Genomic DNA, 18,755 nt, shown 5'->3' on the forward strand with positions numbered 1-18,755 from the left:
AAGGCGCTTTCTGAGAATTACTCCTGTCATCAAACACTAACATTACAACACTAGTATTGCACTCAATGTTATACAAAGAAATGTGAGTCCTGAAGGGCCAAATTCTATTTGCAATCACATTTAATATGTGGCCTGAAGGAAAGGTAATGTTCTGGGATCCCGTGAAACAGCTGGGTAAAAGAACATTTGGGTTTTATTTTGTCATGGTTTGATATTTTGTACAACTGGAAATTTGTTTCCTGCTGCTGAATTCAAACTGCTCAGGCTTTTCTAGCGTTGATATTCGAAGTGACTTATAACTAAAGTTTATCTCTAAAGAAATATAACATAGGAAGCTATAATTGTATTTAGATAAGTAGATTTTGATACTTGTGAACAACTGTGGCAGCCTAACTACGTATCTACATACAAAAATCCCTAGTTTCAACATGAAAAAATAATAAACAGTACATGTAAATGAACAAAGCATTGTGCAGAGACCACCCACCCAAATTTCTCAAAACATGGCCTCAGAAGACAGATGAAGGAAAAGGCTTTCAATCTGTCTTTCTGAAGTTAAGGGCTCTGTTTCCCCAGCTGAAGACACAGCAGCCAAAAAAAGCAATGCACAGTATCTTGTTTTAGCTGTTTGTCAGGGAAATCCGTGTTTGCCTTACAACAGTTGATAATATTCACAATATTCAAGTATGCTGTTTCAACTCTGGAAAAAAGCGGTAATGAAAAATCACTTGGTCTGAAGGATTAATCCAAGATGTTGACTCGTTTAAACAATACCTCAGAGGTCCTGCAAAACTTTGATGTTTTTCCTCAAGTATCTGTCAGTCTACTTAATTCCAACCTTTCAACGATCAGAACTTAAATATTTTCATCTCATACCAGCATGAAAGGTGAAATACAAAATTCCTAGCAAGCAAAACTTTTCAAAAAGTTTGATTCAGAAATTTCTCTATGATTTTCTTGGTATTTGAGGGATGTAACAGTTTCATGATTAAGTTTTTGAAGTGACCTGACATATTTAGTCAGTTCAACACTGAACAAATGTTTATTTTGTGATAAATCTCATAAAAAACCATCCAGGATCAAGACTCCATCTTGTTAGGCCCTGAACCAATAAGCGAAGGTAGTAACATCTTCCCAACAGGACTTACAGTCAGTATTAAACAACTAAGTAAAATACAGACATAAAAGGAAACTGGGGGGGCCAAGAGAGAAAGTTAGAAGAAAGAAATAATAAAAATTTAACAAAGGTTCACAAGTCTTAGCTTGTCACTTCAGAGCCCTCTCTTACTTTGCAACCTTTACAGTGCAAATCTTGAGTTAATGAGCCTTCACTAGCAGAAAGTATTCTTTTTTAAAGCAAAAGCAAACATCAACAACACCCCAACATTTTTACACTGCAGCATCAGCTTATTTTACAGTACATCAGATGTTCAGGCTTGAAGGCCACAAAAAGCTGAGCTTTGCCCCTCAAACACAATGCAAACCTCTCGTGTACTTACTCTTTGAGAAAAAATAATATAAGTAACTCTTGAAATAACACAAATCACAGTTATCTCAAGAATACTGTAAGAACAAAAAACCCCACCATTAAAATGTCATGAAAATGAGCCAAACCACATTCATCGATCTCTTTGGTCTACCAGTAATAGAGTTTTTCTCCCCACCACATCTGTCCCCACCTTCAAGTTGCTCATCCCATTCATACAAGCAGCATCTGGTCCATCAGCATGATTTAATATTTTCTGCTTCTCCATGCCATTCCTCTGGCTGCTGAAGGTACTACTGCATTGTTCCTTAAACGCCAGCAATGCGAGCTGTATGATCAGCTACAACCAATGTAGATGATATAATAACAACATGCTTCTGATTTTTGTAATGTATTTCTATATAATATTTTATTTTTAATATTATTTTGCACTATAGATACTAGAAAAAAAGCTAAGAGAATAAAGTAGACTCTTTTCCTTCTGCTTGGCAGAAGCTTTTATTAAAAAAAAGTAGAAGCACTTGACTGAATAAGAACATATTCCTAATCACATAGACTCCAACTGTAACCACTCCACAAGTAGTTTGGCCAGTCCCAGACACTGTATTCATAAGGGACACTGTACTCATACATATTTTCTTGGGGCATCAATGAATCATTTGAAACTGTAAGCAGCATCTGCCAGGCTCATTGGTCTGATCTTCCAAGACTTCTCTACACATAAGAGTTATCCAAAGTGTGCTTCTAAATTTTTAAAGCCACCATATCAAATGTTCAGTGTCAAAAACTTAAGTTTAGTTGTTGGCTTTTTTCCAAATGAATCATATGAACATTAAAAGAACAGTATCACCAGATGTTCTCTTTCTTCCTCTCTTCTTCCTTCCTCTCCCTCTTCACTTCCCTCTCCCTCTGCCTTTTCTTTTTCTAACTATACTGTTAAAAAGAAGAACAGAAGAATTAATTTATACCTTTCCCAGACAAAGAAGAGGAAAATTATACAAAGAGAAAGTAAAACTGTCTGTTAAAGGAATGAGCAATCAGTCCAGGTTAATTCTAGAATCTGACTAAAAGATAAAAGCTAAACAGTAAAAGTCATAAAAAGCTATTATTAAAATGCATGTCAATGTTAGTTACCAAAGGTATCAACTAATATTTTAATAGAGCACATGATTTTCTACCACAGTTCCTTACATTTCAGTAACAGACTGCTGGACTTACTGCAGAAAGGAGGCTAAAAAGTTCCGTATGTTGCAGAAACAGTGCAACTATGTAAACAGATTACAAAAAAAGATATGCACATGTAGACACATATATAACAATTGAATACCCTTGGTTATACACTTTGACTGTATCACATATCCTTTTCTCCTGTCTTATCAACTTGGGTTGGAAGCTAGTCATAGCAAGGACTGTCTCACAGTCAGCAACAACACCATGTTTGACGCAGTGGAGGCCCAATCTTATTTTTTCAGACTAGATCTAGTAAAACTATCCAAGACGAGAGAAACTTGGGGTGCTGTACACAGCAGTCCCAATATGGCAGTTCAGCTTTGTCTGTCTATGATGTGAGGTCTACTCCAAGAGAAAAGGAGCACATACTACATCAATCTGACAGTATATCAGAATAATATATAATCACATGAGCCTATGGAACAAAAACTTTCTGAACAACCTCTTACTGCACCCAATAACCAAATCAAGGAAAGGCAGTTGCAAAGGCAGGATTAATAGGAAAAAAAGGTGAAAAATTACAGTGACAAAGCTTTAAATGCTGTCATGGATCTGGAGACTTCTCTGATTAATGCCAGGAAGTCTGAATATGTTCCCATCCAGAGTTTGCTCAGAGCTGCAAATCTTTTAAGCACAACTCCCCAAGGAATAAGACTTGTAAGATAACTGGTAGAGTAACAGTGAGAAAAAGAACAAGTACTGGGAATGGAATTGCCATTTACATTTCCTGTCATTTTATAATGTCAAGTTTATACTTTGTTCCCTAATCTTACTAAGAATTTCATGAACAAGCTTGAGACTTGAGTGAAGAATGGTTTTATTTGATCTGTTGACTATTGTGTAAGACTAAGATAAACAACGAACTATTCAATTTGTCCTATTCCTTTTTTTAACTTTTGCATGTCTGCCCTCTATGGTGCCTGTATACTTTGCACTACAAAACAATAAATTCAAGAAAGGTTACTGAAAAAACAACAACAAATATAGCTGAGTTGATGTTTAGTTCCAGTAATGGAATTTCAAGGCTTGCAGTGATGCCACAGGTTACCACAAGCTGAAAGACTCAAGATATAGAGGAAATGTTTATAGCTGAAATCAATGAAGTGTGGTCTCCCATACCATATGGGGTGAAGGGCCTCTTTGTGAAACCTCCAGATCAGAACAGGCTGAAGAAGCCAACCTGACCACATGAACTCCACCTCCATTAGAAAGCCAATGGTCCTGCTCTCAACCATCTGGGATGTGGGGGGAAAACGAGGGGGAGGAGGGGACTTTCCTATTTAGTTCTTGCTTTCTTGTTTTTTCCCCTCCTCTCCTTGTCTCATACACATTGCATCTTCTGTAACAGCAATGTAAAACCAACAAAAGGCAGCCTCTGTACTCGGCTCTGGTGAGGCCGCACCTCGAATACTGTGTTCAGTTTTGGGCCCCTCACTACAAGAAGGACATTGAGGTGCTGGAATGCGTCCAGAGAAGGGCGACAAAGCTGGTGAGGGGTCTGGAGCACAAGTCTTCTGAGGAGCGGCTGAGGGAACTGGGGTTGTTCAGCCTGGAGAAGAGGAGGCTGAGGGGAGACCTCATCGCTCTCTACAACTACCTGAAAGGAGGTTGCAGAGAGGTGGGTGTTGGTCTCTTCTCCCAAGTGACGAGTGACAGGACAAGAGGAAATGGCCTCAAGTTGCGCCAGGGGAGATACAGACTGGATATTAGGAAAAATTTCTTTACTGAGAGAGTGGTACCACAATGGAATAGACCGCCCAGGGAGGTAGTGGAGTCACCCTCCCTGGAGGTATTCAAGGAGCGTGTGGACGTGGCATTGTGGGACGTGGCTTGATGGGCATGGTGTTGTGTGGTGTGGGTGGTTTTTTGTGTGGTGTGTTGGGTTGGTTTTTTTTTTTGTTTGTTTGCTTTTTTAATGGTTGGACTTGATGATCTTACAGGTCTTTTCCAACCTTAGTGATTCTGTGATTCCGTGAAAGCAAACACCCCAATCAATGCTGGCATAACTCTTCCACATCTCTAGGTGGCTGACCAGAACATAGACTGTGCTTGAGATCTTCCACTCATGAATGTCTGAGTCAGCACCTCAGGCAAAAGTTGCATTTTCTGGCTTTTTTCTCTTTCCTGACCCCTTCTTTGAACATTTGTCTTCTTTTGTCCTCCAGGAAACAGGATCAGAGTGTGTAGCAACAGAAAATCTAGGAACTCCAAACCAGCTCAACTATCTTCAGTTTTTATCCTAGAAGAACTATTCCTATTTTTAATATAATCTAAAAGACAGCCAAAGAAGGGAATTTCCTATAAAAAGTCCCTGCAGATAAAAAGGAGAGGGATAATATTTAAATGCAAGTTTTACTCAGTATTTCAAGCAATTTAACCATTTTCCCTTTTTCTGAGTCTGTAACCGAAAGCTAGATTTGAAATGCTGGTTATTACAATGAGAGTTCGCCAGCAGTGACTTGAAACGAAACTGCAAACCATGCTTCACTGTTTATATTGTAACTGTGAACATGGGTTATATTAATATCTTATCTTTTGTTGGACCCCAGACATCTTATATTCAACACAGCACCTCATATTGCTAAGTAAAAGTAGAACTAGTTTGTGCTTTCTATAGTTTAATATCACCATATAATAACACATTCCCAACTGCTTATAGTTTTGCTAAATTTTAACTATTTGCATATTTGAAGCATTCCCTGCTGCGTATACCTCAGAGACTCTTGCTGGGGAAAGTGTCAGCTAAGGCACTTGAGTCACTTCCAAGAACTAGATTTCCAAGAATTTTGATTAAAAAGCACTGAGACAAGGAGTGAGGCAAGATGTGATACTGGGACTGACTGGGCAAGAGCCCATGGGGCACAGATCCTGTGCAAAGAAGAGTAAGCAATTACATAATTTATCATAACTCACACTCATAAGGAGATCGAATTAAGGTGGCACAGGGAACTTGTAATTCTTGGACTTCATAATTTATAAGTGCTTGACTTGCAATGTTAATATTATTATTTTAATGTGGTGTGTTGGTATATATTATTTTCTAAGACATTGCTGTTACAGGAAGAAACAAAACACTTCTGTTCATTGTGAAAACAAACCATTTAGGAGATTGGGAATATTTATGTAGAGTTCGTTTGTTTCTGAAAATGCCATGACCCCATACTGGTTTGCTGTATTGAGAATGCATGCCTGGTTAACAAGTTACTGAGGGGTGTAGTAGCACTTGCAAGCAACCACAGCAAGTCAATATTCCTGATCTACTTTCTCCAGAATAAGGGATACATCTTTAAATAAAAAAGAAGATGAGACTTTAGTTTGTGCATGTCTGCAAAAATCTTCTGAAAACTATTTGTAAATTATGTCCTTAGTAAAGTAAACTTTTGTCAGATCTAGGCAATTTGGTATGTCTTTTGTTTATAAAATAGAAACTTGAAAAGTTTCCCTTGTTTTTGTAATTACATGGTGAAATAAAAAGAGGATTTCTTTTGCCCGAGTGTTGCCTCTCTCATTTGTTTCATAAACTACTACACTACAGAGACCAAAAAGGGCACAATGTTTTTGTGTCTAAAACCCAGTCCCCATGAGACTTTGAGCTTCTTCAATTTCCAGTCATAGCAGGGGGCTTAGCACCTCAAAAGAATCAAACATAAGAAGATGGCATGGCATTTTCAGGAAAAAATTAAATGCAATGTCTTTATTCCCATTCTCCTAAATGGTTCATTTTCACTAGGAACAGAATGTTTTGTTTCTTTCTGTACCAATACGCTTTGTTATTAAAGACAGAGAGATGCAGGCTATTCTCTAATAAAGAAAATCAAATCTCTAAGGAAATTATATTCAAAATGTAAATTGTCAGGGTAAGGCAGAGGGAAATAACTAGGGCAGTATTTTATGACAGAAACAATAATGCAAATGCATTTTCCATTCAACCACACGTCAGATCCGCTGAATTCTATGGGCGATAATTTTCACAGCTCTGAGATTTTTTTTTAAAACATCATTCTCACTGAGTGGGTATGTTTAATACTCTCACCCATCGGAGTTTATTATTAAATAACTGTCCAGTAACAGAACAGCTTAACTGTTAGGTTTTGGGCAAAGAGCAGAATTTAAAACAGCAAGTCCAGCACTGATAAATACCTGACTACTTTGATCAGTTGATTCCTACTGTACCAAGTATTTTAAGGGGGCTGAAGAACAATGAATTTATTTCTGTATATACACCTTGGACTAGGCATCTGAAATAAATAATATTTGCAAAAATACAGGGCCAGTGTAGCTATGCTAAGCTTCTTTGTCTGTCAGGAAAGAAATTATGAAGAAGGTCTGATGTAAGTATTTTCCCTTTTCCTTAACTTTGTGCGTGTGTTTATTATCAGAATGCAGAAGCCCCTGTCCTGTTGAGCCAACGGCAGCAGCTGCAAGTATTCCTTGAGATGTGCCTTGGTGAGGTGAGCAGCAGCCTGATGTACCAGGCATGTTACAGCATACACGCTATTTGTCTTGACTATGTATTTATTACTCTTTGTGCTGCTCTTTCCTCTTCTTCCTTCTCTCAGCTAGGATTGAAGAAATCAGAGAAATGCACCCTTGCCAGTCATCAAAGAAATGAGTCCACCAAACAGGCCACATGGATCGCTCTTCCTCACAAGCCAAGAAAAAAAAAACATTAGACTCTCAAGAGGGTCGAGTTCAGAAGCTCCTCCAGACTTCCCATGAAAGCTATGAGTTAAAGCAGTAATGGCCAAATGAATACAGGGTGATGAAAGACCAGTGAGCCAAATGCAATAAACAGCTGCCAGTAACATAAGAAATTGTGAAACGAGTAAAAAGAAAACTAGAAGGAAGTAAAGCTTCTGTGGTTTCCAGTGGTCATAGTTCAGAGTGCTACTGAGCGAAGGAAGTGCTTGCTGTTTTATTACCTTCTTAAAGACCTTAAGGCCTCACAATTGTACCATCTCTTTCCACAAAAGCTACCTGAGCTGATATAGTTTCCCGCTAAAGTGGCTAAAGTAGAAATATCGTAAGCTTCATTCTTTTCCCAAAGCACCTTGGTTTTCAGACCACTAGGATCCTTGCTAGACAGCTAGGAACACTGTACTGCCAGCTGCTGATGGAAATTATATTACTGCCACAATCAATACAACATATTATTTCACAGTAGAATCATAGAATCATTTAGGTTGGAAAAGACCTTTAAGATCACCAAGTCCAACCGTAAACCTAACCAAATAGTTGCTTTTGCAGACTGCAGATGTAAAATAAGGCCAGGACCGATTGAAGTGGAACAGTTACCTGGTCTTGTGGCATAGGCTTGCGGCCCCTTGACTTGGACTTAGACTGATACACATGCATAAGAAATCTAAATGCCACCATGTCTGTAGCTCTCTTGTTACACTGATTGCATTTTGTTATTCCATAATTACAGAGGCACAACTCTTATCTTAAAACTACTTTGACAACAGAATCTAGGAAATGAGGATGGTATTGCATACGGCCTTTAGTGGGCAAATCATCCTAAAGGCAGATGACCTTATTTTCCTGCATCCATTGCAGGCTAAAAGATAAATCATGTAGCTCACTCTCAAGTATCCATAGTCATTTGAGGTTCCCAGTCTATCCCACCTGGCCTCCAGCTTCAGCGGGAAAAGGGTATGTCTCTCCTCTGGGTCCCATATCATATCAGCCAGTGACATTTGGATGTCTGAGATACCACAGGGAATCTCAAATGTTGCGTGGGTAACTGAATCAATCCTTAATTGACTCTTGAAAACATGAACATTGAAATGTTTATTATTAATGAGATTCTTTTTTCTTTCAGCCACTTTTTTTCCTTCATTTTGGCCTTAGTCCTGTATTCCACTCTCCCATTAATCTTGTCTCTTCTTCAAATGGCTTTTTCCTTATCTCTAGGTCCTCTCTTCCAGCAACTGGCTACCAGTTGAAATTAATGTGAACTACTGACGCAAATCATGCAATCAACATGTGTGGCTCTCTTTAGATACCACTGAAATGTTGAACTAGGCCATGAAGGCCTGTAGGGGAGTTACATGTTATGCTTCCTCATAGAGTGCAGTGCATGCAAAGTCATGAACTCAAAGGCTGTGCCCACTCTCTCTGGTGGAGCATGGGATCAAGAGCAGGCTAAAGTATAGGTCATTTTTGGTACACTGGGCACGGCCTACAGATAGTGACCCAGGGCCAGCCAGGCCTCTGTTGTCTTGATTATCAGTCCTTTCTGCTTTTGATAATGCTCTGCAAAGGGTCAACAACTCAAATTTCTTGCCTAACACCACTAGTATAATTTTTTGTTCAGAAGGCGGCTTTTGTTTTTGTGATCTTTTTCTTTGAAAAGTAAAAATCTCTTGAAAAGTAAAAATTTCCTTAAAAAGATTTTAAGGAATGATTGACTGACTTCCAGAAATATAGTGCATCTATTTGGCTAGTTACCTACCATTATTTCATACTGTTACTATCAGTAAGTCATCCAGCAGATTGACAGAAAGTAGTAGTCTTAAATATGCAGCAAAAGTAAATGGGAACAGTATCTTCAGTTGATAAAGGAAAGGAAGTTCTTTCAAAAGATGTTTTCAATGCAACATCTTAGAACTTTCTGAATTAGCATGTATTTAGATTTGATTACTGAGGACTGTGTTTAAGAGGTAGTTTCAAGGCACTTGGCTGCAAAGCTATTCCAGATGTTGTCAGTTACACAGACAGTGTATTTATTAAGCCTTTTCGTATTTTCCATTTATGTGTGTGCTAAACTGCTGTTTTGTTTTCTTCTCTTATTTTGATGTCAAAAGGGCCCAATGGCAACAGAGACAATGGAAATAAAAACAAATTATAAAAACAAACACACATTCAAAAGGGTCTTTAAATTTATTATAGCAATTTCATCCATTTGGTCAACAAATCATAAAACCTACTGGACAGATCTTTAAAAGATGTGCATAGGTATGGTGCCCTTGCAGCTATACCAATTTATAATAGCTGATAGTCAATCCTCTGTTTGTGTTTGCAAAGGATGTTCACGTACATAAATGACCATCCTCACAGTCCAGGCCATATGTAGATCACTCAAGGAACTTCTTGGGTTCCATTCAGAAAGCATGCAGGCTGTGAATGAGCAGTTGTGGAGGCAATGTAAGTTAGGGTAGCCCCTCTGAAGTCGCAAAAATTATGCAGAAGGTTGGATCCAATGTATCTCATTTAAATATGTCACACATCCTCTGCAAGTGCAAGTGATTGTTCCTACAAAATCACGACTGAATACTCAGTGGCTGTATTTTGAAATGTGCCCCAATAAATGCTGAACTAATAAAGATATATTAATTCTAATCATAGCTAGATGCAGAGAGAGGGAAACATGATATATCCCTCCTATAAAAACAAAAAGCCCCAAATTTCCGTGACTCAGGGAATCGTTAGTCTTTTTTAGCAGCTAACAGCATCCCGTCAATACTTTTCTCTTTTAAAAAAAGGTTATAAGCCATAATTATTTTTTTTAAAGACTAAAACTTGCAATTTAAGGATTTCATAAATGTTCATGGCAGACTGCTAAAAGCCAGGAAGCATTACATTAATGCTGCATCCTCAAATCCAGGGAATGTGTGGGACTGTGACCTTTACTTCTGAGACATAGACCCTCCTGTGACTAAACTAAGTCTACTGCTCCTCATGTGCACATTTTAGGCAATACGTACACCATATTGCATCATTTGCACATTTTTCATCATTTCTTCTCTGGTGTATTAGGGTTCAAACAGTAAAATCCAGTTATGGACTTTTCATGTATGGGACAGTTTACTTTCTGGGGTTTATCCTTTTTGAAAAGATGGGGTAAAGTAACTGTAAAATTTACTCTGGTTTTAGTTTCAGAATGATTCAGTTTGAACTCTTTGAACTCAAACTTTTGGCTCAAACCAATACTTAATTTTCATATATTCTGCCCAGCTTTAATCACATACTTTACCTATGGAAACAAATTACACAGGTATTTTAGGCACTTGACTTCCACTGAAAACCTTTGTTGCTCTGCACCTCTAAATAACAATTTTTCTACTTGCTTCTAGAGATAGAAAAGTAGGTCAATAGACCATAAAAAGTTTAGTGCTGGAATGCTGTTCTTGAACTTGTTCATTGTTCTAGAAAAATCGAGCATTTCCAGAACCTAAAAATAGTATAGTCACTTAAATGCCCACTGATTGTGATATAATTTTACCTCTTCTGTCCAAGAGGTTTTGTAGAGTTGTCTATTTACAGTTGACACATGAAGCAACAGGCCTCATATTCATTTTTTCCCATATTCCCAGAGGAAATACCAGTTTTAGGTTTTTGTCATGAATAGCAGAAGCTCACAAGTGGATCGAGAGAAAAGACCAACAAAAAGAAGCTACTGACCATGAATACGGTCTTGCCTAAAGGGGTTAATGAGCCATAGCAGCTGCAGAGAGTGAGAAATAAATCCAAATGCAGAGAAAAGTAAGAAAATGTCATCACACAGTAGCCACAAGTAAATGTACCGTGTAAAGAAGCATAGAGCGAAATAATGTAGAGTTGGAATAAACTGCAGTAGTAAGATATAGTTTCAGAGCAAAAGCAGTTCTTTTTTTGGAGGTCATTTTGAGGTTCCTCTATGTGGTTTCATTCTCCTCGTTATTATTCTGCACTACTCCGGGCCATGAACCTTCTAAGTGTTGTGTCAACTTAGCTCTGGGACTTAGCGGTGTCCAATACTTGGTTTCAAAATGCTCTCCACCTAGCAGAGTCACATCTGTAGTAGGCAAACATGTTCAGTGCTTTTGACTCTGCCCTGTTGAACCATCAAACTATGTTCTTGCATATTTGTATCACTTTGTGGAATCTGAATTTTTGATGATTGTTTGATTCTCCTGCCAGAACTCCCAGCAGCTCTTAGTTTCCTGCAACAAAGAATCCTTGCAGCACTGCCAATACAAAGCCTTTGCTAATGTGTACCTAAATATTTTTCAAAGCCCACATAAATTCTGTGAAGAGCAGACCTCATTGCATCCCTGCTGCCTTTGATGCTTCCCACCCATGTTTTTGTGACATTGGAATCATAGAAAAATAGGTCTGAACAAGAACTCAAGAAGTCATCCAGTCTATACCATCGATCTCCTCTCTTTCTTCCATGTACAACTCAGGAAATTATAGCAAAATCATCCCCTCAGTACACACAGGAGAAGAATCTGTTATATAAAGACCATGAGCCCTGCAATGGGTAGCCTTTGGGAAAGGCTAGGCAGAGAACCTGCCCATACTTTTTAGGATTTGAGACAGTCTTAGGGAAGAGTTAAATATTCACATTCGGCTCCTGGCAAGAACCTCCTGGAAAAGGTCCCCAATGCCACAGTGAAAAAATGAGTTTGCCCATGAAGATCCAGTCCTTATAGAAGTGAGACAGACATTCTGCTCAGGAATACTGGGAAGTCATATAGCTGAAGGGAAAGGTAGCTTTAACATCAGGAAATGTGTAGTTCTTAAAAATATCCCATAGAGAAAATTATTTACAGGAACCTAGAAAAGGAGCCTCATGACATTTTCCTATTCCAACAATTCCCTCCCTTGGGTTTCTCCCCAAGAGGGAGTGATTTGGCTTGATATTCTGCAGCCAAAGGTTTTGACTGCTGTCTACATTGCTTACTGCTCTTAGCCATAAAAATAGTCTTTAAAAGCTCTCTTCAAATACATGCTGCTTCCTCTCAAAACAGAAACCCTGTAAAGTCTTGTAACTGTCTCATTACTATTTCCCAGGTCTTCACAGTCGAATTCTTTAATTGTATTAGGCATTCATGAAAATAAAGTATTTTAAAGCACACTTTTAATCATCCTAAACCATGATGTTGCTAAACTTTTCCTTCATCATTCTTCCATCAGTCTTGCTGCACTGTTAGTCTCAGTTCTTTCTGTACTTGGCCTGCATTTACACTAAAATCAAATGCTCAGAGTTATCCCCACAGCTGTGACATCTCACCCAGGCAATAACAATTCAGGCACAAAAACATTACTCCTAATAGAAAATCATAAAAGATAGATGCTACATTCTGAAATTAACTCTTTTTTTTTAGAAAAGAATGGCACTTTGAGTTTGGTTTTTTGCCTTCTCCTGTATAACTGAACACAGTATCATGGCCAATCAAAGTAGCTTTCAAAGTTAATAATGGCACATCTTTCCTTGCGACTTGTGTTTTCCTTATTGGTGACACTGCTACCAACTCTTGATTTCAAAAGGTGCAAAAATGGCAAGCAAGTCTCAAGGACAACATACTCTTTCATTCCCCTAATACATCAGAACGTTTGAAATGGGAATCCCTTCGCTTACCTAAGGAATATTGAGCTGTGTTTATTGCCAGTACAAATTGGAAAATAATCTCCATTGTTAACTAATTTAATGAGATAAATGGAACTTTATTACCTAAGTCAAGCTAGGCTTAACAACTTGGCTATAAATAGCGAGCATTACAGTGTAACTGGCACACTTACACTCCATGACTTCACTATAAATGATTAGAAGTTCATACTAAGTTAAAGCCCAACTCTGGTGACTCCTTATAATCATACTGTTGCAAAATCTAACCTCAATTTAAAGCCTATCAAAATGTCTCTGTTTACTCCTCATTCAGAAAGAAACATCCCCACTGTGATGATTTTAGTGTACTGGATGTCATAACTGAGAAGTATATTTGCTGCAAGCAAAAGGTAGTTTTAATCCTGCAGAAGGCATAGCATCTCTTTGAAGATCAGAGGCACAGTGTGTAAGCACCACTTCCTCAGGTCACAGAGGCAAAAACTTGCTGACACCCCAAAAATCCCTGATCTGGGAGACCAGCCTGTTTCTTATTGAGGATACACACTCAGCTGACAGGTCATCTCCTGAAGTGTCAGTCTTGGGAGCTTTCAAACTGTCACCTCTGTCACTTATGGTGGAAAAACTATATAGAGGCAAGCCTGTTTTTTCCGATTTAAGAAACCAAAATTCTGTGTCCCTTGTTAGGAAGTATTTAGATTATTAGTATTTTTAAGGAGAGAAAAGGCAACAGCTTGTCCATCAAATATAAGGCTTAATTCAGAATGCACTGTATTCTAAACCTTTTATGGGACTTTTACCACTTCAAAACATGGCCTCTTAATTACTGAAATACTTTCTTGGCAAGAATGCATAAAACATTTATATCCTTGCTTCTGAAGGGAGATAGGAACAAAATCCTTCTTAAATATGAAAAAGAAATCACAAAGAACCATATAGTACAGGGGGGAAAAAACAGTCTTTGGAATTTTCAAGTGCTTTATTAATTAATTTATTACAAGTTTGCACCATATCCTCTCCCCTGGTTCAGTCCTGGACTTGTATCAGGATTATTTCAAATGCATTCACCAAACACAGGCATAAATATAGACCATAACAGTGACTAAACTCAGGGCTCAGACAAAATTTCATTTGGCTGTTTCCCAAGTTAGTCAGACAAAGATATTTCAGAAGACATTAGTACATAGAGCCATTGTGGCCATATACAGCAGCAAATAATTACAATACCACATGGATTTCACTTTGATTCTTCCAGTTTTGTGGGTGCATTTGCAACTAGCACTCAAATGCCCTTTCAAACACACTCAGTAGCCTGTGAAGAAAACAGAGCAAAACTGCAGACAAATATACAAATTTTCACTTTCTGGATTTTGAGACAGAAAAGGTTCTGGAGTTTGGTTCCATGTCAGCAACATTTGCAAGATGGCTTGGTTTTTATGGTGCCTGAGTGATGATTAGTGAAAAGCATCTGTTGGAATTACAGCTATGATCAGTCTTTAATAACAGGAAGGTTTACAAATGTTAGAATAAGGAGGTTGTGAGGTGAGACAAAGAAATACATCTATTCCCCAGCCAGACTGCTGACCCCAAATTACCCTAATAACAATTGCATTGAACCAGATTGTTCCAGAGGGTTTACATCCTTAGAGTCTCTGACTCTTCTACTTTTCATCTACAATAAATCATAGGGTGGTGTCTTACTAGCTAAAGAGAGAGAAATGCAGTTAATAGTTTCCATCAGATGGAAAATTTACTGGCATTCATGGGTCACAAAATCCAAGCACAGAAAGTAAAATAATGATTACCATTTTGAACAGTACTATGACATCACTGATAAATGTTGAGACTCCATACAGACTCATTTGGCTGTATCAACAGAAACAAACATCTTCTTTAGTAAAAACAGACTACACACAACCTTCACTTTGATTTATATTTGGAGAATTAACATGGTTTTCCTTGTTTCAAATCTAGTGTTCAAAAGCTCTACTTCTGGAAGTTCAGAATTCAGGTAGTTTGTACTAGGGACTGGAATAAACCCCCAAGCAAACTGTTTTCTACAACGTAAACTCAAGCATAGGACTACCATCAGCAAGAAAGCTCTGTGTGTGCGTGCCATCAGGATTCTTGGTGGCTCTTGGTGGTGCACTAACGCACAAGTTTTATCTACAACTTCTTAGTTTTGGCTCAACAACATTAGTATAAAAGCAATGTTAAACACATCAGCAAATAACTGGGAGTCCTGTTTTTTAAGTCCACTACACAGTTTTTGCATAATTTATTCTACAACTCTAAGAATGGGTGTTTTCAAAGACATTTTTCTTCTTTAACCACATATATGGTATGTGCCTTTGCATTTCATAAAGTTGATTTCACTCTTCCATAATTAAGTCCAGTTCTGTCCCTACCACCATGCCAGAAAGGCAACAATAGCAACAAAAACATACAAAAATCACTCTGCAAAAGAATGTGATTGCAAGCTCTTTCACTTGGAAATAGATACAACTTTGGGATTTTTCCCGTTTTCTGTAGAATTTTAAAAGTCCACCTACTGGGAATCTTAAATAAAATCTATACAAAAGAAGTGCCTTCAATACATGAAGACAGAATAACTGTGATGACAAATACTCTACACAAAGTTGTCCATTATGAAAATATCACATTTCTGAGAGTTTATCATCGGAATGAAGTTTTGCTGAAGGTTTTCCAATATTTTAAATGTGAGCTCCAGGTGCTTTGCTAATTTTAAACATATTCCTGGAATTTGTAGACCTTTGTAGATTTTTTATTGAAAGACAATTAATTCCAGTTCTTTTTCTGAAAGAAATGTACTTTCTTTCCTATTCTTTTATCTTAATTCATTCATGTAACTCTCGTATAAAATCCTATTTAGAGTGCAACTTCCGTAATCCCAGTGGGCATCCCTAAACTTGTAAGATAAATGACCTCAGGGCACGAGCCTGAGCACAAGTACACAATTGTCCATACTGCATAGCTGTTAGCATTAAGTCCAGCCCATTAGCACAGTTTTGGATCATGCCAAAAGGAACAGTAGTCTCCCAACCAAGGCTCAAGTGTGGTTCTTGGAACAGTATGAGCTGAGGACCGGTTCCAGTGGGCAGCAGGGATGAGGCCATCTTGCTATGTGGAGGAAGAGTGCACAGTTGTCTGGTGACAGCCTTGTCCTGGCGCTTGTGCTCAGAGGCAGAGAATGGGTCTTTCCCCATATTATTTACCAGAATAAAGGCAGCCAGTGAATCATCTGAGTTTCCAAATGTAAGCAAGCCTAGTCATATCTGCTGCAGAGGGCACCAGGGCCTTACTCATCTTCTGGGAGGTTTACGCAGGCTGAAAAGAAACTTGCGGTCTCTGAAGAGACAAATCTCCCTGGACAAACCCTAAATGCCACCAGCAAGAAGGCAGCTTAGGAGACCTCAGCCAACACTAAACATAACAAAGCCACACACCACTTACGTGCTTATACACGCCATCCTCTGTGAAATGTGATTTTCATCCCTGCGGCTAGCTGTCGCTTTGGTCCCACACAGTTGGTCCATATACTGAATTGCAGCGGATCCCAGCAGTGATACACCACCGGGGTACACGAGCCCACACTGCCATGCTTGCCCAGTTCAGACCCCACCAGGGATGACTCGGCCCATAGGAGGAAGCTCTCGCTTCGGAAGGACTCTAGAGTTTCACGAAATGCCTACAGCCGCATAAATAGTCCTGCTTGTAACAAAGTGCCTGAAAAGGATCAGTTCAGGAGCAAACTAGAGCCTGTGTTTAAAAGATGTTGTTCACATAGCCTGAAAAGCTATGTGCACTTTCCCTAATATTAATCCTAATCTTCTTCCAGGCCCTCTGAACCAGAAAAAAAAAGAAAACTACTGTCTCTAGAACTGAAACCACGAGCCTTTACACCAAGCTCCATGCATTACACAATAATTTCCAAAAGGCAGAGCAATGCCTCTAGGCTGTTGGGGAAATGTGAGCACTCATCTGGGACAAAACTAAAGGCTTTGTTTTACAAAGGAGGAGGCAGAGAGCAGGATGGGAACTGAGCTCCCACTGAAAGTCAACGGGAGTTGAGACTTGAAGTAATTCTGAATCCTTTGAAATTCCCAGTTCAGTTCAGTACCCAAGAACACTTAATAAATCACAAGACCAGTGAGGGAAAGGGAAGAGAGAGAAAACCTATCCCACATTAAACTGTAATTTCTACTAATTTCTCTGTAGGAAAATTTACTAGTACTCATTTCTCCTGTGAGAAGAAAAATCCTTCTATTAAAACAAAAAAGAAATCACACCTTTTTCAGCATTTACAGCTTAAAAAATTGGTACTTCAGTCTCCACATTGTAGTTACAACCAGTGACTCTGCTCCCGAAAACAAAGCAGGGAATCAGATTCCCACCAAATGCATTAGGATTAAAAGTATTCACGATAGAACAAAGGCAACATGGGAGAGAACAGCTAATTCATCTGAGGATTATATTTAACATTCATTTCCCAGTAGGGAGATAAAAATAAAAGCAAAACCACTCTTTCAAGCTGGCTAGACCCATTTTACATCATTTTCAAATGCCAAGTCCTGAGAAGTTACAACCAGTCCTTCCACTAGCTTTTGCAGCTGATATGTGGAGTCTACTCAAGAAAAAGGACATTTTCAATCTCAAAAGACTGATAAAACAACCTCTGCTCCAGAAAACTTCATCTAGACTTACAGATGTACTCTTTGTATTGCTGGCCTCATAAGAAACAAGACAGTCCCCCTAAAATTGTTTCTCCCTGAACAGCTGACCCAGGCAACCAAAAAGACATTTGGTAGTGGGGTAAGTTTTGATATTTCTTCTGCTTGTTGGACCGTTCACAGGACAGAGTCATGACATGACAGGATATTTGGGGGCAATCTTGATGATAAAGTAGATAAAAAACAGTGTCTTCCTTCTCTCCTCTAGACTTACCAAGCAGACTGCTGCTGACTTTTCCTCTTCTATCCTACAGAGAAATGTTACAACATTACACACAGATTCTGATCTTCTGATACAAAGCTCTTTCTCTGGCCTTTTACCCAGCCATGATCAAACTTCTTTTCCACCTCCCTCACCCTTTTTTTTTGCAGAGGCTTTCCTGTCTGACTCTAACAGCTGTTTGTCCTTTACAGGCTCTGTCTTCCCACATCTCACAGCTGCACTAACAGACTTTTCCAGCTATCTGCCCAGTCTCTGAGTCTTTCTTTTGGCTCTCCAGTAAATCCAGAATCTCCACCTGCATCTCCGGGTTATCCCCAACACTCAGAGTGGGATCTTGCTTTAATTTTACTGGCATCATTTTTTTAATAGCAACACTTACTCTTTTTTTTTTTTTTCCTTAACTTCACTGGAACAAAGAAAAAAGCTAAGACAAATATAAGAGGAAACAAGGATGTTTTACTATCAAGCACATCATGAATAGAAGTCATAGAATCACAGAATCAAAACTGGAAGAGACCCACTGGCTATTTGGTCATCTTGACTGTCTCTGCCAGTGCAGGACAGTTCCCCATGGTACTTTTAAGGACAATAAAGAATGTAGAATTAATAATTATTTGACCTTTTACTATGGTTCACAATGACGTTACTGTATAGTTTTCCAGCCTATTTTTTTCTGTGTTCAGCCATGTGTATATATACACCAAACTAGCTCCATCACTTCCCTTTTCACTGTCA

Source organism: Gavia stellata, chromosome 3, assembly GCF_030936135.1.
Source record: "Gavia stellata isolate bGavSte3 chromosome 3, bGavSte3.hap2, whole genome shotgun sequence".
In the NCBI taxonomy this organism is placed as follows: domain Eukaryota; kingdom Metazoa; phylum Chordata; class Aves; order Gaviiformes; family Gaviidae; genus Gavia; species Gavia stellata.